The sequence below is a fragment of the Camelus dromedarius genome, chromosome 18 (assembly GCF_036321535.1).
Source record: "Camelus dromedarius isolate mCamDro1 chromosome 18, mCamDro1.pat, whole genome shotgun sequence".
In the NCBI taxonomy this organism is placed as follows: Eukaryota; Metazoa; Chordata; class Mammalia; order Artiodactyla; family Camelidae; genus Camelus; species Camelus dromedarius.
This window is the reverse complement of record NC_087453.1, coordinates 38,746,146-38,770,156: the sequence shown is the minus strand read 5'-3', so window position 1 is coordinate 38,770,156 and position 24,011 is coordinate 38,746,146. Positions and strand designations below refer to the sequence as shown.

Sequence of the window (24,011 nt, the reverse complement as noted above, 5' to 3'; positions counted from 1 at the left end):
GCAGATCATTAAGTGAATCGTTTGCAGTGTGCCTTTAAAATTCTTTGAATGCTTTGAGCATGCTTGTCTAGTGAATTTTGAATTGACTCATAGTAATGACTTTGCTTTGATTCTGTGGCTTTTGCTCCTCTCCGCAAGAATTTGAATTCTCTGTTGCATTTTGTATATGTGTTCTTAACAGGGGAAGAAATTTTACATTTTTTACAAAGGTGGGTTTTCCTATCCCCTCTGAATGCCTTCTATAATTGATACAACAAAAATCTGTTATTGCAGTGCTTAATTATTTCATAAACTAATTTTTGGCTTAATCAGAAGCAATGAGAAAGAGTGATAATAAAAAATATGAAAACCTTCCTTCCTTTGAAGAATAGAAATCAGGTGGTCAGGCTCACGCATGTTGTGCTTGACACACTTACTTTTATGTCATTGTGTATCATGATTCGGAGATGGAGTTGCTTCAGGTTTTATAGATTTTTGTTTTAATATTTTTGTTGAATTCTTTCTCCAGGCTGATGTTTCCTGTTGGGTTTGTGGAAAGCGTAAAAGGGAAACAAATTCTTTGTTTTATTTTCAGGAGGCCTGAGTTGCTGATGAGAAAAGAGTTGAGGGTGGGCTGAGGAACAGAGTGACGCTCCCTCTCCTCCCGGCTGAAACTGATGAACAATGAAATCAATTAAGTGTATCAGTATTTGACCAATAGAATTCAGTGAGCCCAAACTGGCAAGTTATGCCCAATGGAAAGTACTGAATTCACCTGCAGAATTAGGTGCTTTGCCAATTAGAAGCAGCTTAGAGCAATCAGAAAAATTAGTTCATATGATGAGATATAAAAGAATGTGATATCTTCTATTTCTGAAACTTTTCTTTGTTAAGTTGTGTAGAGCTAAAATTAAGTTTCAAGCGCCAGGAGTTAAGAGTCTGGGTGGTTCTGTGGGATCGTTATTCAGGGATGTGTCTAGATCCTGCTAGAGTGTCTGAAGCTGGCAGGAAAAGACCCAGAGCTAGGATTTGTTATCCTAGGGTGTCCTCTATAATGGTTCCATAATGGTTACATGTGGGAGCCCAAGATTAGGTTAACAAATTGTAACAGACACCAGCCGCCTGTCAATGTTCAGAAGAAAAATGTGTGCTTAGTAACTGCTTTGCAAGCAGGAGCCTGTGCATCCTCACTCCTGTCTCCTTGCCTTAAAAAGCAGAGACAATGCTTTGCTTGCATAGTTGATGCTTTAGATAGCACTCTGCTCATTTCAAAGCAAGGACCCAGGCCCTCAGCTATAAAAGCTGGGCTTGTGTGCTTTTAGATAGTCTATTATCCCCAAAACAAGGACCTGGCTGGTCTCGTGGTCTGCTTTGTAATTCACATATCTAAAGAATGTATCTTATTCCCCTCACCCCATGACTTCCCTAAAGATATACTAAGCCTTTGTATTCATTTTGGATTCTACGATCTCTGTCTCCTCCCGTCTTTCCTCAAGTTCCTACTTACTATCACACAACTGTTAATGACTTTTTCCTTTCATTATACACAGTAAATATAGGAGCATTTGAGAGTCTCGTGGAGTTGGCTCCCTACTCCTTCTCTTTTTCTGGACTTTTCCCACAGAGTCTTGAATAATCATTCCGTGTCGGTACGAATTCTGCCAGCCATAACCCACAGTTCCAGGTGAGAATGATGCAGGATTTATCTCTCCTACCCAAGTGAGAAAGAGAAGAGAATTGAGATCTGCTACCTTGTGGTCCCTTCCTTCCCCAGGGCCACTCCAGTTCACCTGCAGCCTTCTGGCCTCTGCTGTCAGGAACTCTGTCCCAGGACTGACTGCAGCCATTTTTTCCCTTGCCAACATTTCCTGTGCCTTTCAGAAGTTGGTCTCTTCTCTGAATTCAACCCTGGCAGATGTGATGGTGGTCAGCGTGCTGGTGGGCAGTCACCTGGGGACTCCCAGGAGCCATGCTGATTCTCCTGAGTCTCTCATTCGGGGTTACAGAACTGTCGAGCACCGGAGGAAGCCCATTCACGTGAGGGCAGTGCAGCATTGCATCACTTTCATTTTATTTTTGAAATTTCAGTGGAGAAATTATTTGTAGCAAACTGTTCCAGTTTTTTGGCTGACTGCTTTCCTCACCACCATTTCCTTGTTGGATGTGGTGCTTGTTTTAAGAACCATGTTTCTTCTCTGGTTATTTCTAGCAGGTGGGTTTGCCGAATCCTTGATCTGCATTTGAAGCAGAATGCTTCATCTTGATGTCAAACTGATTTTCTTCATTCTGAATATTTCGTATACACTCAGCAACTGTTTCAAGTGAACTGCTCTTGTCCAATTTCGGTTAACTCACATTTGCTGATCTCCTGCTTTCATGCTGAGGGCAGTTTCTTCTTCCTGTAATAAAAGTTAGCAATTTGCATCTACTATGGGAAGTTACTGGCCCGAGGTGCTTTTATTCTTAACAGTTTTAATACAATTCACCCATTAAAATTTACACCGGTTTTTACTCTATGCCAAGAATTGTGCATCCCAGTCAATCTTAGAATATTTTCATCCTCCTAACAGGAAACCCTGTATGTATAAGCACTCATTCCCATCTTCCCCATCCTCCCCCAGCCCCAGGGAGCCACTCTTCTCTCTCTGTGGATTTGCCTGTGCTGGACATTTCATGTAAATCGAGTCAATTCATGTAAATGGAACCGTCTATTGTGACTGACTTCTTTCACACTGAGTAACGTTTTCAATGTTTGTCCACGTTGTTGCCTGGGTCAGTACTCCATGCTTTGCTATTGCTGAATAATATTCCACTGTATGGCTGGGCCCCTCTGTTTACCCATTCATCAGGTGATAGGCATTTTGGTTGTTTCTTCTTTTTGGCTGTGATGAATAATGGCACCGTGAACATTCCTGTAGGAGTTTTTATGTGAACATTTGTTTTCAGTTCTCTTACGTGTGTGCCCACAGAGCAGAATTGCTAGGTCATTCAGAAACCAACTGTTCAACTCTCTGAGGTCCTGCCAGGCTGTTTTCCAAAGTAGCCACACAGCGTTACATCCTCACCATCAAGGATTGCTATGTCTGATTCCTGTGTGTTCTCATTAGTTCTTGTTATTCTTTTTTTAATTATAACCTAATGTAGTGAGTGTGAAGCGGTTTCTCCTAGTTGTTTTGACATGATTTCCCTTACAGCTAATGATTTTGAACATCGTTTCATTGTGCTTATTGGCCATTTGTATATTTTCCTTGAAAAATACCGTTTCGGATCCTTTATTCATTTTTTAATTTAGTTGTCTTTTTTGTTGAATTGTAGGAGCTCTTTTTTATTTGGAGATACAAATTCCTAATCAGATAAATTATTTGAAAATATTTTCTCCTGAGTGTTGTTTTTTCATTTCTGGATGGTGCCCTTTGAAGCAAAGTTTTAAATTTGATGAACTCAAATTTATCTCTTTTTTCTTTTTTCCTTGTGCTTTTGGGGCAATATTTAAAATCTGAGGTATTTTATTTAAAATTTACATATAAAATAACTTAATTCTTAGGACCGTTCTAGGAGACGGATGCTGTTGTTGTCCCCAGTCTATGGATAGGAGGCTGAGATGCAGAAAATTTCACTGACTTATCAGTGTCAAAGCTACCCAGTGCTGTGGGAGTTCAGAGCCTCATGATTGTCCCCAGCATCTGTGCTCTTCACCACCATGCTCCACTACTGCCTGGAATCGTTAATGAAAAAGTCTTTCCTTTTTTGGTTTCTTGTTTGTTTGTTTTCTCATTCAGTACCTCATCTCCTCATTTTCCTTTCAGAGATCAGTGTAGGTTTATTTTAGGTCTCATGTAGGCAGAAGCATTGCTATCAGTTAACTTCTTTATTACTCACTCTCCAGTGATGATTGTTGCTATTTGACCTAATTAAGTCATGCTTAAGTCTTTCCTGCTCATGACACTAGCAGCAGAGTCATGACTTACAGGATGCTCAAAGAAGAAAATAATTGATTGATTTTATTTTGCTACCCAATCAAACCAATCAAATAAAAACCCCGGTGTTGACACAGACTGTAAGCCCTCCAGAATAGGGTCACTGTCTTCCTTGTGTTTCGTTTGTTTGGTCACAGTGTCTGGATAGTGACTTGCTGTCCAGCAGTTTTGTGAGGATACGGTGCTCGTGAATAATTGTAAGGACAGAATTTTGACAACAGACTGTATTGCTCATTTCACGAGGGAAAAGATAATAGACAAATACTGCTCAGATCTATTTTAAATTTAAGTTTGGAATGTTGAGAAGAGTTCAAGAAACCATACAAAGATCTTTTTCACTTATTTTAGATCTATCTTAGGCACATTATGATTACATAGCAGAGTAACTTATCAACTAGATTTGACAAGAGGTGTGTATTATTGATTATTTGTTTTAGTTGAAATATTCTACCTGGGAAAAAGTAATCAGTGCCCATAAATGAACAAATATGTTTGTATTTCTATGCAACATGGGAGCAGACTTCATATGTTTCTATATAATATATATGACTGTGTGTTTTAATCTGTCTGTCAGTGTATTTATAGTTTTTCAGCAATGTTCTAACTTTAGAATTCTTCTAAGAAAATCACCCCCGATTCTAGCGCAGTTTGTACTGTGTATCCTGTCTTATGCATGGGATTCCACTGTCTCCTCAGTGAGGAATTTCCTCCCCTACTGAGGTAGTAGCAGAGTTAAAGGAACTGTGATTTCTAGGCCTTTGCTCTCCATGTGTTTGCATTTGGCTGTCAATCGCAATTTTCCCTTTCTTGAATTTTCATTATTCATTTAGAATTTTTGAAAATAAGTGTTAATATGTTGTATTTGTCTCCCTAGAAACTTGATGTGTTTGTGCTTTTCAGTTTTCAATTTCTTAAAAATGTAAATGCACTCTTGTTTTTAAGTAGTCCTTTTTCACTAGATATTTGTTTACCTCTTTATAGTTAAAATACTTTTTTTCCAATGAATGAATTGGTGTGCATGTTTTAAAAGATATCTTACTTTTTATTTTCCTTATTATAACAATTATATTCATTCTAGAGAATTTAGAAAATAAGGATAAACACAGTAATAACTTAAAAATGGCCTCTAATCTCACCTAGAGATACAGTTGTAAAGTTTCAAATTGAGAATTACAAGTCCTCTCATGTTCTTCTTTTTCAAGATAGTTTTAGTTACTGAGACCCTCGAATTCCCATATGAATTATAACAGCAGCTAATCAGTTTTTGCAGAGGAGCCCGCTGGGATTGTGATCGAGACCACGTAGAATATACGGATCACTCTGGGGAGCACTGCCATTCCAAGAGCACTGTCTTCTGATCCAGGAATGTACATGGCATGTCTGTCCAGGTATTTAGGTCTTCTTTAATTTTTTTTCAGCAATGCTTTGAGTTTACAGAATATTATTTTACTTTTTTTCTTTGCCTTTATACTGAGGACAAGTGTGCAAGGTACCGGGATCAGAAGTGTATTTTAGCCCCGCCCCTTGCTGCCAACATGGTCGCTGCGCTCTTGCTTTGCCTTGTGTACAATCTTGCACAGAATAGGACCTCAGTAACTCTCTCTTTCTTGAATGATTATATGCTTGTTAGATGATGCTTGAGAGTCCTTGTGATGATTTTTTCCTCCAGCCTTTCCCCAATTCTTAACTATGCCCTTTCTCTTCCTAAACTCCAGCCTGGGTTTCAGCCTGCCTGTGGCATTGATTTTCCCTGTCTGTAGACTCTTCCTTTCACTGGTTCACGATAATGTTACATGTGGGCTGTGGAAACTTGCTAGATGTCAAGAAAGAGCAAATCCATTGCATGCTAGTATTTTTACAGTGTGGTATTTTTTATCGATTGTAATTAAATCAGGCTGACCCCCTGAGCCCTCCCGTGAGATCTTTTCACTTTCCTACACCTGATACTGCTCTGGTTGCTACATGTGCCCTTCCCCCAGCCTTGGTTTTTGGGTTGAGTAAGTCACCATCAGTGGAGCCCTCTCTTTAAAAGATGAAGAGAACATTGGCTCCTTCTCCCTGGTTGCGGACTTGGATGAGATGAGATACCAGATAAAGAATGGAGCTCCACCTCATTCTGACCCCCGCTCTTTCCGTTCCATTCTCCAGAGGAAAATAGTACAATTCAACAGTATAAAGATTGATTGTGAGCTAATGAGATAGACAAGACAATCGATCATTTATTAAATATCCTTTCATGCCAGAAACAAATGTATCATACACACAAAAAGCACACAAAGCACGGTAGTACCGTGATTACAAACGTGGGTCCGAGTTCGATTCCTGCTCTGGAGTGACCAGTCCTGTGAGATGGAGAACTGGTAGGTCGGTTTAGGCTCTCCAGGACTGGTTTTCTGTCCTGCAGAGATGGGGCTCGCTGGGCTTCCCTCCCCCGTAAAGGTGCTGTGGGCTGTAACTGTCAAGCGTGCACAACTGCTCGTTCCTCGTAAGTGCAGGATAGCATAGATTTTGCGGTGACGGCTTTATGACCGCCCCGTGTAGACTCTCAGTGCTCCAAAGGGATGCCTTGTGGTTTGGAGTTGGGATTCTCATTTCTGTAAATACCCAAGGATTGTGGTATTGGGCCCTGCTGATTTGAATCTATTCTTTAGAAAGTACATATTGTAGATATATTTTTCAAGCATGTGTGCTTTTTTTCTTTTATTATTTATAGTTCTACCCTCTCATCTCTTGGTGTGACTTTTCATGGAATCCAGGAAACAGTCCTAAGCTACCTGCCTCTTCACTCTTCTCCGTGGTGGTTTTCTTCCCTGATTAGAAGAGGGTTTTGCACAGGAAATTTTATTTGTTCCCCTTTTCTTGGAGTCTCTCTTTCGGTCTACCCATCTCTCACCTGTCCATCTGTCCATTTATCTACCCACTCATTCTTCTGACTTGTTCCAAAAAGCATTTCAGACAGCTTACAGAAGAACAGATACCAAATAAACAGGTTAGAAAATGGGGCCAAGTTCAAACTGTGAGGCTAGAAGGCGAGCCTGTGTGAGGGTTGCAGCCGTGAGACACATGCCTCTGCCCTGTGACTTATAAGATCGACAGCAAGAGTGTACCTGATGCTCCCAGCAGACACAGGGAAACAGGGTTTGTGGGAGATGCTCACTGGCTGTGAAATAAATAAGTGGCTCAGGAGAAGCCCAACCTTTCCAGCTACAAAGGCTTAGGAGAATATTTTGAGTGTCTTCCAAAATCAGGGTATTGCATTGTTTCTTTTGTCAGAGTTCTACGTATAGTTGGTTACATTCTATACCTGGAAATTTCTCCAAAACTCCTTATCAAGTGAGTGCCATTGATCGCGAATGGGGTGGTTCTGCTCATTGACGGGGGTTGGCCAGAAACCGAACATGACAGCTTGAAAGGAGCCTGGGATTTGTCAGTTATGTTTTGTCAGTGCTGTAGATTTCAGGAAATGCTTTCACACTTTCTCTCCATCTGAGGCAGCAGTGTGCTCTCTTAGCAGCATCAGGAGCTCAGAGCCATGGGATGTTGGGGGCTGACTGCACTGCCGTCAAGACAGCCAAGCTAGTCACTGCAGGTGTGGTCCTTTCACGTAGTGCATTTCATGTTCTTTAGTAGAAGGTTTCAACAGGGAGTTAATTAACTGAGTTAATTAACATTTAATAAATATGAAGCTTTGATGAAAAGACGGTTACAGGCAGAATATAAATTGTGAACACTTTGAAAACGGTTTCATTACTGAAATTTCACTAGGGAAGATACACAGTTTATCTTATTTACGCCTCTCTTTTAAAGTAACAAAGAAACAAGACAGAAAAGGCAGAGGATGATTTCTGTTCTTCCTCTCGGCTTGCAGGTGCCCTCACCTCCAGTGGCATCCATCCAGACACCAACACTGACACTGGCCATGCTCAGAACTGCCTCAGCCCTGAAGACACAAGTGACAAATAGAAGGGGGCCACGCCCTGTTACAGCAGGTGCTCTCACTTTGTGGGTCCTTATGTAACTGCGCGGTGTTAATCAGGATCGCCCGTTCTACATTGTGTGGTGCTGCTGCGGTGTCTCCTAGGTATTTGTTTCTGTAAGTACTCGTGTATTATTCTCCAATGTGTGGTTCTACACATCTAAAAATGCTTTTTTCAGATGAAAAATAATGTATATTTAATATAATAAATCTGAAAAAAGGGACAAAAAAGGCTATCCAGGTCCCACTACTCAGAAATAATAATTAACACTTTAACATCTACTTTCTGTTCTTATCATCAGTGTGTATCAGCTCTGTCATAAAAACCAGTGAGCACTCTGTGCCTGTTTACTGTGTGGAGACCTCCATTTTCCATTCGGCTTATTACATGTTTTTCTACAATATTCTATCTCCCCTGGCATGATTTTTAATGACCAGTATCGCATTATGTCTTGTGGAGGCATTGTCCATTTTACTTCGGACTTAAATAAACTTTTAAATTCCAAGTGTACTTAACTGAAATACTGAAAAGAGAACTGTGGTGGTACCGAAAGAGCCCTACCTCCCTTCCCCTTATTTCCTGAGTGTAAAAGCTGTTGCCAATGTGGTGTATATATTTCATGACCTTTATGCCTATGACATATACATATACCCATACATACATACATATGAGAAATCTATGTATATGTGTGTATATATGCTTTTTTGAAAAATAAGGCCATACTATATGTTTTCTGCAGCTCGCTTTATTCACTCAGGGGTATATCATAGACGTCCTCCCACTCCAGACTCACCCGGTCCTTTCAGATAGAGTGGAGGGGTCTCCTGATGTGCAGGTGTGGTCTCTTGTGCAAGGACACCTTTGGTGGGGGAGGGCTGTGGACAAGGCCCTGGGCCACGGGGAAACGCCAGCCCCCTCAGTGCCCACAGCTCGCCCTGATTTACCGCATCATTGTCTTGATGGTGGACACTTAAGTTTTCTCCATTTTCCACTGTCAGAAAGGATGTTTGACTGGCATCTTTCTTTAACAGACATTCCTGTGATCTTGTATGAGCATGCCTTTAGTTAAGTCTTCTGGAAATTTAGTCCCTGGATGTGACATTTACGTTCATCACAGGCTACTTTCAAGTGACTAGAAATTCCTTCTCCAGTGTGGAATGAAAAATGTAGAATTACTTATGTAACCAATTCTTTATCGCTGGATATGATTTCACTTCAGCTTTTCTTCCCACCAGTGTAAACAGTACATCTATTTGAACTGATGTTTTTTCTAAACGAAACGGTTCCTAGAAGTGGGGTTGAATCAGTGTGTACACACGTTTTTCAGAGTTTACATATCCATTGACATGTCATCCTCCAAAAAGGTCGCTCACAGTTTTTTCTCCCACAGATGGACACTAGCTACAATATCTTTTAAAAATATTTACCAATATGATGAGCAAAAGTGCTTTTTCATTGTTTTAGTTTGCATTTGATGACCAGTGAGGTATTGAGCATTTTTCACTGATTAGCCATCTGACTTTTGAAAAGTGAATGATCCATTTTGTCCTTTGCACAAATTTAAGTGAGGAAGCTTCTTTTTGCTTTGTGACAGCTCTTTGTATGTTATGAACATTAATCCCTTGTCTTCATCAACATCTATCACAGAGTTTTTCCTTGTCATTTCTTTCGTTTCATTTTGTTCAGTAGGTTTATTTTTGTTGTGGCTCAAAATATTCTTAAGATAGTAAATGTCTTCCTTTTGGGTTTTATCTTTGGTATTATTCTTAGAAATACTTTCTTATAATGGTATAAATCTCTTATGTAGGTTTATTTAATGTCTAAGATGGAGATGATAATAGTACTTGTTATAGTGAGCAGAAGTTGAATTAATGTGAGCAAAGAGTTGTATTTGCTGTTATTAGTATTTTAATATTTACATCACTATGTGTAATTTTTTTTGTGGTCATTATGACAGGAATAGAATTTGTTCTTTCCAGGTGATTCTCTGATTGTCCCAGGACAATTATTGAATTCATACTTTGCTCTTTGATTTGAAATCCCACATGTACAAAATACTTATGTACACTAGAGTCTCTTTTTGAGCTCATGCTTTATTTCTGTCAATCTTACTTCCTTACTCCAGCGCTATATCTTACATATTGTAAAAATTAATTATTATCTGACAGTGTGATTTTTTTTTGTTCTTTTCTTCCATCCCAAATTTTCTTGGCTATTATTATGATTTTGTTATTCCTGAAGAATTCTAAAATATTTTGTTCAAGTTAAAAAAAATCAGATAAGAGTATTCATGGGATTTTTATTAAGTTTTGAATTATTTTTAGGAGAACTTCCATATTTACAAAACTGTTTTCCTCCATGCAATATGTTGATGTCTCTACATTCACACCTCTTATTTACCTCTCAGTACACTCCTGTAGTTTTCTCCATGTACAACATGGGCATTAATTTTGAGTTTATTCCAGATTATTGTTGATGTTTTTGTTAATTTTGTAAGTGAGAATTTCTTGCTATTATATTTTTTAACTGTTTAAGCTGACACCTAGGAAGGCAGATTCGGTTTGTAAATACTCACTTTGTAACAAATCATTTAAAATTTTAAGTATTAAGTACTTGTTCCAGGATCCTTTCTTTTGTGTTTTTAAAAATTTGTTTCCAATATTATCAAAATGGTCATAGCTAAGAAGTATAGGTGTGGAGACAGATGGAGAGAGGTAGTGTGGCTCATGTACAAACTGTGAGCACTTTCATGGCTGCCTTTAGGCTGGAGAAGCCCCAGAAGAGCCCAGGTTAGACCAGGGGTGGCTTTGCATGCACTTGAAAGCCAGCTTTCCTACCTTTATGGTGAAGCCTGGTGGGCGTGGCAGGTAGATGATCAAGGTCTGATCAAGGTCATTGGCTGCACAGAGCGCTGTGTCTGTGAGAACTGGAGTCCATCGTCATGGGAAATGCTTGGTGCCAGGAACACTGCAGGGGAACTGGGGAGTCTGTGTGTTAAGGATTTTCCAGTCCTGGGAGTGGAAAGATGAGACTCTGCATTCAGATCTGAGTTTGAATTCATCCTCTCTTGTTTACTGGTCCTCTGACTTTTGTCAAGTTATCTACCCTCTTTGAACTCCTATTTTCTTGTCTCTCAAAATAGGAGAATTACGGCCTGCTGCTAGAGTGTTTGATCAGGATAAATGATTTGTTTCTATAAGATGTCATGTACAGTCACAAGCTCAGTGAGAAATGGACTGTCACCTCTTCATCTGCAACTCACTGCTCGACAGGACATCGGGGCAAAGCCAGTCCATAATTTGTTTGTGATGCAAGTAGGAACAAAATTAATGTCTTGCCTTTCCCTTGCAGTATTCTTACTCCTTTGCTTCATTTACTTCTTTCCTCCTTTCCTTTCCCCTTTCCCCTCTTCCACCAAAAGATCCTGAGACTCTCTCAGAACACTAGATTCAAATTACTTTAAAGGGTGTCTTATCCTCATGAAATGATAGTAACTTAAAAAAAAATCTGTACAGATCCCGGACGTCATTGTATTTGATTTACACACACACACGCACACCCACCCACACACACAATCAGCCTACCTCCCACTTGCTGAGGGAGAAGGACCAATTTTTCTGAGTTTTCATTCACTGAGCGTGAAAGCAAAGTCTCTTACACAGACTTTCACCTTGCTTAGTGCATGGTGTTTTTAATTGGATTTCTGCTTTGTGGCCATAGAACTATTCTCCTTATAGAAGAGAGGATGTGGAGACATAGACATTCTGCTGAGATATTGGTGTCAACATATTTGAGTTGGAAAGGACTTAGGACAGCATAGAGTCGTAACTTTTTATGGGTGAGAATTCATGATAGTGTCACTTGGACAAGAACCTAGGTCTTCTGTCTTCGTGTCCACGTGGATGAAGAGGCAGCAGGGCGGGAGATGGCAGGGATCCTTCTTGCTTGAGTTCCAGGGTCTTGCTAGTTTTCATTGCTCAGCTGCCTTTAATTTAGGTCCATGTGGCCTCTCATGGGAAGGTCACTCTGTCCTGATAGACTGAGTTTCTAATCAGCAAAAAGCCCTGGACCCACTCATATTTCCCAGAGTTTTTCTGCTGTCCTGCTGACAGTTTATATAAATGATACCTAAGAAACCACTGGATATAAAATCCTTATTGTTATCATTTGCCCTCAAGTTCCATAGGAATGGGGTGCTGTCTCAGGCTGTCTAAGGCTAGATCTGAACAAAGATAGGGTGATAGGCTGTGCTGCTGGACCCTCCCCAGTCGAAAGGGATTTCCACCTTAGTTTTTAGAATCAGACAGATGAGTTCAAATCTTGCCTTTACCTGTTATTAGCTTTGTGAACTTGGGGAAGAAAGTGTACTTGTTTGTGTCCAATTTTCTTTATCTGTAAATAAGTTCAGTATTTACTTTAGGGTTTTTGTTTTAGAATTGAATGAGCTAATTCCCTCATTTATACCTAAAATACTGATCACGTGGTTCTATGCTGGTGCCTTGGTAGAAGGTTACTAAGGGACTCAGCAGTGAGAATGCAGGTGGGGGACCCCTGGATCATAGAGCTTATATTCCAGGATATGCTTGTAAAAGACTGGATGTGCAGTGGATTTTTAGTAAATGTCCATTCCTTTCCTTATCCACATTGATTGTGTATATATCTTTGTACAATATATGAACAATTTTTTATTGAAATTTAAATCTCATTGTAGTATTTAAATTATGTAGCTATAACAAAATACGTGAAATAAAATGATTTGTCTTTTATTTTCTTTTCAATATGCAAAACAAAATAAAATAGAAAAGAAAAAAAGGTTTTGAAGGAGTAGAAATAATTTTATTTCTGTGGAATCAATTCCCTATGTTAGGTTTTTTAGTTGTGTTGTTAAACAGCATATAAAATTGATAGGTTGTGACTTCGGTGTTGATAGCTAGGTGAGTGTAGTTTCTTTTTGTGGTTGTCTTTCATGAATTATTTGCACTAGATCATAAATGATGTGCATGTTACATATTGGAAACGGGGAAAGAGTGGAGACATACTACCTCCAATGCAGTCATCTTGTTACCAAGTCGAAACTCGTACTGCTTGCTGCATGACAGGCCAATAAATCGGGAGATTGAAGTGTTGGAGCAAGGAATAGTGACTTTATTTGAAAAGCTGGCAGAACCAGAAGATGGCAGAATGACATGCTGGAGAACCGTCTCCCCCAAGTCAGAAATCAGTCTGCTTTTATACTAAAAAGGGGCGGGGATGTGGTTGGTTGTTGCAAACTTCTTGCGGTAGGAATAGTTTCTCCTTGGAATTCTTTGTTCTTGCAGCTGTCCACGTGGGTCAAATCATGGTGCCCCTCTAAAACCTCCAAAAAATACAAAGTTGATTCTCTATTTTGCAACTTGCCATCTCTACATAAGTGCAGAAGAGTTAACATCGTGAAAGATCAGAGCCCGGAGAATAGGCTCTCCTGGATATTTCAGGCTAAAGGCAACTTTCTTTTACAAAAGGTACAGAGCTACCAAGTCTGAACCTAGAAAACAGCAAAGGTTTAAAGCCAAAGGAACAGATCTAACATGCAGTCAAATTTATTCTTTTCTATTACAATTACTTTTTCCACCTCATAAATAATTTTAGTAAGAAACATGAGCAATTTTTTTACTTTTGCTTCTTAGTAACGGATAAGTGGGCCAAATACATTTATGAGAGCAGGGATGCTGTGCAGGCATTGGGGTCACAGCAAACTCTTGGGGGTGGTCAACTCTGCAACATGTCTGATGCCCCGTGGGTGTTGGTGAGGGACCCCATAACCAGGGGCTCTCTTCAGGAACAAGCATATGGGCATTGACCACTGGAGACCTCTTTTTCAGCTGCTGGAAATTTTTTTCAGATACTGTGACTGAAAAACCACTTCAGCTGGTGATAATTAGGGAATAAAGGAAGAGGAAAAGGGCTTGGATTAGATTAGAAGAGAAGGACAGAATATCAGGGAACCTGGGGTCTTGGCAGTGGGTCCTTGGGAGAGAGGGGAGCAGAGGTGGGGAGGGGCACGGCTCTGGAACCAGCTCCTGCACCTGTCCGTGTGCCCAAGCCACACAGCATTTAATTGGCCCAGGACGCTCTCCTGTCTGGATGTCACCCTGGGCAGAACTTTGAGAATCGAAGGTAAGGGGTGGGCAGCACTCACCTAGGGGATAACTGAGGACTTCGTTCAAGTCCATGGTGCCTTTTATGGTCATGTGTCTTCACTTGCCCTTTATCTTAGGATCTGAGGAGCAGGAGCAAGGAACGCAGGGAGAGATCCAGGAAGACATCTGACTGTGTTAAGAGACGACAGTCACAGCCACACGGGGAGCGAGGACACTTGCAGCAAAGTAAAACGACTTCACAACTATTGCATCAGAGCTGTCGGTGTGAGAGAGCCTAAGCCTGTCTCAGAGTGCAGAGGACAAGCGGAAAGGAATGGTAAATTTCCACTGACAGTTGAAATTTTGTTAAATAGCCTGCTACTGTTGCTAGTATCACTTGAATGAATGCAGGCATATTTCTATGGCCATTTATATGTTCACTCAAACCCACCAGCCACTCTTGCCCCCATCGGGGACGGGCTTTCTCAAGCACAGTGCACCTCCTGCTTGGGTGGGCCACGCTGTGGGTCCTCGCCTGGGGCCGGGCTGCTGCAGGGCACTGAGTCCACGAGGCACGGCCTGCGAGACACGACAGGAACACCTCTGCTCTTGACTGAGGGCCTCCGTTTCCCCCTGCAGTGTAAGAATGCTGGTGACTGAGTTAGAAGCATGCTTCGAAGCTGTCCGTGTCTTTGCCATCCAGAAGCGGAGCCTGGGAGCTTCTGAATTTCTCCAGAATGCGGTTTACATTCACCTTCGACAGGTGAGTTTATGTCCTTTTACAAGTGGAGGAATTACGGCCATTTTCCTGGAACTTACTCACCACTAGTCCATCTGATTTTTCTGTGCTAGGATTCAGTATGGCCTGCTAAAAATTCTGGAGTCAGATCTTGAAACCCTGATGAAGAGGATTATTTTATTTCTTTATATGATAGTATTTTACTTTCAAAATTCAGAGTTTTCGGTTCTTTCAAAAATTTTTTGGGGGGTTGGAGAAACAACTTTGCTCTTACCACCTTTGTGACCTGTTGCTATATGCCTCTCACCTGTCTTCTGTCACTTGTGAGGTGGTTCCATTTGTGACCCTGTCCGGGTTGTTCATAGTATAAAACATAAAGTCTGTAAAAGTACAGTCCCTTTTACTCCGAAGACATTCCACAAATACTACTTAAATCTGGGTGTGGTTTTAAGAAGACAGAATCATTAGAACATGTACTTGCAGGTTGCTAGTGCAAAATCCCCAAATCAATAGTCTAGCTCAACATCTAAAATCTTTCTAATCTACCTTGGATTTGTATGGATAATTGAAGCAGTTTGCTAAGAACTCAAGACCAGGGTTAGAATACAGGCTGGTGTAGCTCAGCAGGTCCTCCCAAGCTGATGCTCTGCCAGAGGGAGGGTCCTAGGGGAGAGGGCGTGTCCTCCCCTCCCTGAGCTGACATTTTGATGGCAAAGACCTTCATCAGGTGAAGAACTTGGAGTTTCTTCTAAGAACAGTGGGTTTGAAAACAGTCCTAAAAGCGTGGGAGTGACACAATCCCATTTGTCTCAAGTAGGGGAGAGTGGCTTTGGGGCCACTTGGGAGACTCGTGAGTCCAGGTGGGCAGTGTTGGTGGCTTCCACTTGAGCGGTGGGACGGTCAGTGGGTAAAAGCGAACAGATTGAAGGCATGTTTAGGTGATAAAAAGGAAAGGATGAATGCTGTCTGTGAAGGTAGGATGGAGTAAGGAACAGGTTTCTGGGTGGATTAATGAGGTAAATGATGGTCCTGCTGTGCTCTGAGGAGGGAAAGCTGTAGAGGGAGTTCTGGGGGATAACTGATGAGTTCAGCTGTGGGTAAAGTGAAAGGCTGTTAGATGTGTGGTTTGGGAGCTCAGGTGAGAGCCAGTAGTGAGTAGGGGGAGGGGAGAGAGACTTTCAAATCATTTTGTCTTGTGAACATACAAATAAGGATGAGTAATGACACACTTAAAACCTCTATATTCTGTATTTAAAGCCCAGTAACATTTTGCTATATTGACTGCAGAGGATCTTAATTTTTTTAACAGAAATAAAATAGATAGAAACAAAATAGTGGAGTTAATGAACATCTTAGAGTTGATGTGTGTCCTTGTATGTATTTTGATACCTCATCTGTTTATAACCATAATCTACAAAAAGTTCGCTTGCTTAGCATAAGAGTTAAACAGAGGGACGTGACACACAGTGTTGGGGCTTGAAGCTGATCTTCTCGGGCAAATTATGTCACCTCTCTGTGCCTTAGTTGCATCTTCTGTGACTGCCCCCCGGGCCCCTCATCACAGCTGATTTCCTACACTAGATGTTGGGAGGGAGGCTGCTGAAGGGAATAAGAAGTGGCAACTTCTAGGGACATTGAAGAGACAGACAAAAACAGATTAAAGCCAATAAACTGAGTAAAAATACCCTCAAAAGAGAAAGAATCCCGCAGTGTTTTGAGCCCCTTAGCGTAAGGGAAACAAAATCAGGTAGACCCAAAGCTCTTGAGCATGTGAGTATTGTGGGTGGGAGGGTGTCATCAGAAAAGGGTTGAGAAAAGGCCTTTTCATTTCCCTTGACGTTTCCAGTAAGGATGGGGAGCAGAAGAGAAAACCCCCTGCTTCACAGTGGAAGCTGCTGTTTTGTGCAAAACTGACCAAAGGTTGGAGACCAGTCATCAGCGGTGCTGGCAAATGAAGAGACCTCGGGATTGGGTGGGGCACTTGCTGCGACTTCCAGGTGACCTGCTGGCTGGGGGCTGTGAGGCGGCAGTAGGTTTGCAGGGTGACCCGGGCATAATCTCTGGTTCTGAGGCTGCTGGTCTGACTAGCAGACCTGGGCACACGCAGTCCTAATGGGGCAGCTCGGGATGTGGCCTGGGACACCTGCTGTGCTGAGGGCGAGAAGAGGGCTTCCCTGAGGGGGTGTCATGCGGAGAGTGGGAACGTGTTCCTGCAGGGGAGGAAGAGCCTCTGAGCAGGGTGCTGGATGCACAGGCAAGACCAGCCTGAGCACGGTGGTTTCTGGGAGCCAGAAGTCATACAATGGCTCGAACCGCCTTGTTCCTGCGAGACTACAGGGAAAAGATGCTGAAAAGGTAGGCTAGGGTCAGACCATGTGGTGTTTTATGAGTGACAGTAAAGGACTGGTCAGGCAGGCATGAGAGAACCCTGTGGGTGTCCCAGTTGGGGCGTCACGCCGGAGGGAGGAGCAGAGTTATAGACTTTGCCACTTATTAGCTTTGTGACTTTGAGCAAGATAACCCCACCTCTCTCTATATATATCTTCATCTGTAAAGTGACAGAGTGACAAGCTCGTGTCATCAGAAGGCTTAGTTTAGCTCTGATCCTCTGTGTCCAGTCCTGTCAGTGCTGCCCTGTGAGGTTCTGCAGCGGCTGCTCTTACCCTGAGATGGTAGGGCATATAGGGACATTGTAGCGCCTGAGGGCAGGAAGGGGTTGCTTTAAAAGCAGACATGTTGCCGCCTGCAGCTGCAGGCCTGCAGGCAGTTTGGTTGAAGGTCCTGCAGGGGACTTTGGAGGCCTTAGGTCCTGGAGAGTACTTTGGACGCCTTAGCTTCGTCTTAAGTCTTGTTTTCCCTTGCGGACCAGATTTGCCTTTGCAGATTGATGCTGAAGATTTGGGCTTCTAGCAAAGCTGTTTTCAGAGATGTGTATATACGTAAAATATTGTATAAAATAAAATGATTTATTTAACGTGTGGGACTTCTCAGCTGTTGGGAACAGCTCTGTTGTCCTGGTCGTCACGGAGGACACCAAGGGTCAGCAGAGCGTGCGGGAGGGCAGGTAGCCTGCAGTGCTGCTGCGGGGTGTTGTCCCGAGTAGAGGACTCTGCTGAGTTGACTCTTCTGTGAGTTTTTTTGCCAGATGAGCAGACAGCAAATTAATGAGCTCTGGTGGGATTGTATAATGACAGGAAGAAAGAGGAAACCGTAGTTTTTCAACACTAAAACACGCTTTTGTTTCCTGATCCAGTGTGTTCCATTACAGAATTGATGAGTTGTGTCTATTCTGGGACTTCATTGAAATAAACGTTCAGCCTAAATGTTAAGAGTTATGTTTTATTTGGCTGGAGGACTCGAGTCGGGATGGCAAACTCTCAGATCACTCTGAGGGACTGCTTCCAAGAGGTAGGGGAGGAGCTAGGATATATAGAAGTTTTACAAGAAAGACCAGGTAGTTGGAACAATAAAATATTGCTTGTTATCTAAAGAAAACCAGATATCTCAAGATCAAGTATTTAGTGCTTTTCTATGTATGGGAGGAAGCAAACATTTGTGTCATTGAATTCATCCCTTTGGCAAGTACCTAGCTATCTAGGGCCAGTATCCTGTCCTTTCTTACTCTGAGTCCGCTCAGAGGGCACCACTGTGAGTGGCTGAGAGGCTGGGCTGCAGGCATGCACTCACTGGGGGATGGCAGCAGCCGCTGATGACTTGGTTTCAGCATTCTTTGTTTACTGACATGGTTGCAGTATTTTCATTCACAGTGCTCCCCCTTGGTCCTAAATTCTGCCAATATTTTGAGAGACATTTCATGACCAATTTTGTCCCATGGTGCTAGGATGGCTCAATCCTAGTTCAGGTGAAGAATCTTCTGAGTTGCCATTCAAGGTGTTAGTTTTTTATCAGGCCCTGTTGATACTAAAAATTCTCTGGATCACCTGTCTTACTAGTTTGTTATGATCCAGGAAGTGTTTACCCTTCATTGCTCATTCCCATACCTAGAATCACACTATTACAATTACTTTATTCAGGGTTATAAATTTTATCTATTTCTTCAAGATGTTTAGCCATCATCAATTTTGTAGGCCTAGTTACACTTTGGGAAATGTAACAGACAATTTTATAAAATAGACAGGATATAAGTAATACAGCTAGTAACGTTAATAAAGTCACGATTAAGAATTTAATAGTCGGGAAGTTGTATTTTGGGGTTAAAATTTTGCTTGTGTTTCTGATTGAGTTTGAGTGATCTTATGAGAAAGTTCATATTTATGGTCAGGCTCAGAGCAGGTATTAATTGGGCAGGTGAGGTCTCCCACCTTGTAAGATCAACAGTGGCCTAAACAGAACTATAATTTCGTTTTAGAATAACGTTTCTGAGGGCTATCTAGTTAGAGCCTTGGAGTAGGGAAACCCACCAATGTAACACAGAAGTACTAGACATAGGTAATTTACCATAAACTTAACAATTGGAGTAGTTCATAATCAAACATAGGAGAAATTATCACAGTAATTGTTATGCAGGCCTGGTCCGGTGTCTTGGGTCAGCTGTCTACTTCAGATATCGTCTTCTTCTCATCCTGGCCTGGTAGCTTTTTCTCCACTTGGCATTGTTTTAAGGTGAGCAGTGCTCTATAGGCCAGTGCATTGCAGGGGCTATTTCTGATAGGAAATGAACCCGAAAGTCCGTTTCCTTCAGCTTTGATGTGTATGGTCTATTTAAGAGTACCTGATAAAGGGTCGTTCCATTCAGGTTGGAGACAGTTCTTTAAGTCATGCCTGTTCCAGTTTGTATAATCCCCTGGCTGCAGGTCATGGGGCATAGGAAATTTACCCAAGGATAGATTTGTGAGCTTCAGAAACAAAGCTAGAGTATCCTATTAATAATTCAGTTAAACTGTAAAGCATTGTGACATAACAGCAAGGAATGATGTGGGAAGTGTCTTAGTAAATACGGACGTCAATTAACAAAACTAGAATTTAATATCCACTAAAATATAATCTTTTTTCTCTCTAAAGTTACCCTCATTTTTCTCAAATAAAGCCATGTCAAGATTAATTTGTTTATAAGTTGTCTGATTATTTGATCATATAGGCTTTTTTAAATTGGCTGTGTTGGAACTTTTAATTAGGAGTCTCAGGGTAGAATGTTAATAAGGTTTGCTAAGGCCAGGAAAGCCCCGTCAAGGGCTTGTCATGGATTTCTGCCTTACAGATTTAGGTAAATTCTTTTCTCTTTAAAATCCTTAAAATACCTTGAGATTCCTATATCTGTTAGGAGATGATCTTCCTAATTTGTCTGATAGAGCCACTGGGGACCTAAGAGTTTTTAGTCTATTGAGGGATTAGATAGAGAGAAAAGATAACTGTTCCAAGTCTGATTACATAGGTATAATTTATCAAATTGCTGTGAATCATAACTAGCTTAAAGAGAAGAGATTCTTTATGTCTGGGAAACAGGTTAAAAGCCAGTAGTATTTTAAACAAAATCAAAAATTATAACCATATTCACCAGTTTACTCAGTCCCATGTAACTAATTCTTTTAATCACAGTTTTCATTGGAAATTTAAAATTTCTTACCCAGTTTAGTTCACTGCTATAGTTTGAAGTTTATTAGAAATCAGTAAATCTCCTTGAAGAGCAAGCATTTTGCAAAACCATCAGAAGACAACCATTAACTGTCTATAAATGACAAAAGATTTAAAATCATGGTTAAACACCGTTACACTATAATCGATAAAGAAACCAGGTCACTATACCCAGAATTATCACTGGTAACATTTCAGATACACCAGAATTTTAGGGAGTCCATATAATTTCTACAATATCTATATTAATAATATTTTCTCATACAATATAACCTTAGAAGATTTATTATTCATTTGATAATACCGTGTTATTTAACATGCCAAATGAAATTTACTAGATTAAAATCTCTCTTTGGGATGTTTCAGGGGCCCTCTGTAGCATCCCAAACTTAACTGGAGATTAAAAGAACTTTAATTAGAAATTGACATTTGGGGATCTTGTTAAAAGATTTCAGAACACTTGGTCAGATAAACATATAGACACTGTAACGTAGTACTAATTCATTAACAAGAAAATGCGTCAAAGATAATGGCAGAACAGATCAGTTAAGTGGTATAAGAAGTTTTACAATCTGTTACTGAAGGTGGATTAACATTTTAAGAAAATTTTTTCCTCTTAACAGCGAGAAAACCAAATCTAGTCTTGTACCTGCTTACTTCTAAGATTCATTTACTTTGCCCAAGTTGATTCTAAACTTAGCCAATTCCGACCACGTATGAAACCCTTTCCTCAGGGTTCCTCTTCCACAAGCCTTCCATAGCTTTCTATACTCATATTAGTGTGTCCCTTATTTTCTCTTCCATTCAGAAGTAACCAGCTTCAGGAGAAATTCACTATTCTTCATTAACAAAATATAATTCCATTCTTATATCTTCCTTTACACATTTATCTTACTTTCCTAGGATACTGAGATCATTCCCTTAATAATAGAGACTATTTCAGGGTGGCATCATCCATTTATTAGTATTTCTAAACACCTTTATTTTCTCTGTAAGAGGAAGTTACATGTTAAGTAATTCATATTTCAATCTTATTTTATCTGAAAATGGCATAGCTATTTAATAAAATCCTATCATTTGACTTAATTTAGCACAACTCTAGAATTTAAAGATACCAAATATTTAGAGATTATCTTAAGCATACATTTTAAAAATATATTTTAAAAATTTACCCAAAGATCTCATCTCATTTACATTTAATTTACTTAAAATTTTACCACACCACATTACTGTTTTTTATTCTTGACAAATCTGCAACAGATATAACAGGATCTTATTTGACTTTCATTAAACCTAGGTACAGTAAAGGCATTATACTTAATATTGATGACTTTAAAGATGTCTATATTAATTAGAACATTCTTAAACTAAACAACATCAAATATTATCTTAATATTGAATATTTTCCAGTTCACGTGATGCTGGAAGTCAATTTGTTCACTTTTTATTTTAAAAATACTTAATTTTCAAGCTCTTATTTTTTACGTCAATTAAGCAGATCTCTTTGACTTTGTTTTTTTTTTAGCAGTAGAAATATCTCACATCTATAATGTGTACTCAGGCTTATAAACAGACAAAAGCTAGAGATCTCATAGCTTCACTTTAAAACTTACTTGTAAGATAGGTATAATAATAGTTGGAGTAAAGTGAATTTGCTTGCTCAAATCACTAAGGCTTGCTATTTATGAAACAGACATTTAAGATTTCTTGACAAAGTCTGAAGGACACGTCAGAGTTCTGAGTTCTAAAATGCCAAAAATTTCTTGGCCTTAAGTTTTATTTCATTGAGCTAATTAGGCTCAGTCCTAGGTCACTGTTTGCTGTATTTACATTTCTGATCTGCAAGACAAAGACACACGCTTCCAGTTCCCCAGAGAACTGCTTTGTCACCCAGGCCCAATTGTATCTCCTTATTTGGCTTTTTTGTATCAGTGAGAAGAGCTGTAAACAAAGAATTCCGTGTTTTAAAACTTTAAGGTTTACTTTATCATGTTTTCCAAAGCTTGCATAAGGCATTTAGTAAGGTCTCTTTTCCTTGAGTTATAAGTTAAACCCAGGGTAAACCTCTTATTATATTTTTTTATTAGCCACTGAATATTAGTTTTTAGTTTTACGTTATACTGGACGGCTCATGTAACTCTATTGGTTTCTTTTACTTTGTTCAATTAATATTTTCTGAGGGACAGATTTGTGCCCAGCCTTATAATACTAAGAAGGGGAAGCGTTTTTCCATTGAAACATATCTATCCCACAACATAATTAAGCAAAAGTTTTATATAAAGACCATTTAAATATACCAATTTTACAAACTTTTATCTCAATTTTATTAAATCTTATACCTTTAATTTTTATATTTATGTTTTAATCAATAATTCTTATTTCTAGAAGGAGTGCCAGAAGCCTTTTTTTTTTTTTTTTTTTTGTGCATTGTATCTAATTTTATAGAAAAGTCTCTAGGATGCCCAAGTTTCAGCCAAAGAGCTTAGACCCTTCTCAATTTTTAATTTGATTAATTGGTCTGTTGTCCCAATCATTGATCAAGTATTTCAGTCTATGTATACATATATTTTAAACTGTGGCAAATAAAACGGACTTGTTTGAACTTTAATGTTGGGGGGCAGTAGGTGATCTCTTTGGCCCTTTTTTTTACTTTATGTAATGGAGTATCAAAATCTTGTACCTAAATCCAAAAATGTCCATTTTATTTATCTCATTCAAAATAACCATATAAAAATATTTATCCACTTGGGATAAGCCCCTTATCTTTTTTTTTTCCGACATTTTAACAATCCTTTTTCCAGTTATTCAACCTAATTAACATTAATTATTCTAAGCTTTTATTAGCATCTCTAGAACCATTTATCGGAAAGGAAAAACACAAATGTAGCTTTTCAAACCATTTTTATTTTTTTCACTAAGTTCTTAGGTTAACCATTAGATATATTTTTCTACCTTTAAAATTGATTTTAATAGATACCAATAAAACAGCTGTTTATAATGAGATCTCTTTCAACTTTCACCAATTTAAAAGTTTTTCCAAATTAAAGGATCCATCATATGGCCATCAATTTATATACATATATATAATAATATATGTATATAGTGATTTTAAACCAATAAGATGAAGAGGCTCTTCCACATGAGAGTGGGGGTGTTGCCTAAATAAAATTCAAAGGTTTACTCTCCAAAAGCTAAAGGCCTTTGTGGTCCAGGCTGATGAAACAAAGTTTAAGATGGCAAAATATCTGACAATTGGTACAATCAAAGAATTGCTTAGAATCCCAATTTATTTACGTGGCCACCATATGTACACAATACCTGAACCTTTTGTATGGCAGAGTCCAAGGTTTCCTTTAAAAAAAATGTAAACATATATATACATACATACACACACTTAAAACACCCAGAGAAAGATAAAACGTTTACATTTCAAGGACACAGGAAGAGAAATCCAAGTTCCCCCTAACGGGGATTTTGTTTTTATAAGTTCAGAATTCCAAAAAATGTTTTTATCAGGCCTGGTTAGTTACTTTCAGAGTGAGGTTTTTTTTTTTTTTTTTTTCTAATTCCCAATTAATGCTGTAAGTTTTGTACGTACATAAACCTGGCTGGGGTAATTGTTGGAGGC

The 24,011-nt window shown here is 39.7% G+C and overlaps 1 long non-coding RNA gene across 3 annotated transcripts in view; it reads left to right on the top strand.

Moving 5' to 3' along the window:
* Positions 1-24,011, top strand: part of LOC135318534 (uncharacterized) — a 61,123-nt gene that overhangs the window by 21,849 nt on the left and 15,263 nt on the right. For 2 of the 3 annotated variants that reach the window (XR_010376673.1, XR_010376674.1), the window contains exons 3-6: positions 5,159-5,344; positions 7,825-8,049; positions 14,190-14,389; positions 14,692-14,815. This is a non-coding gene — a long non-coding RNA (uncharacterized LOC135318534). The remainder of the gene's footprint in view (positions 1-5,158; positions 5,345-7,824; positions 8,050-14,189; positions 14,390-14,691; positions 14,816-24,011) is intronic. The other variant, XR_010376675.1, reaches the window with a different exon arrangement.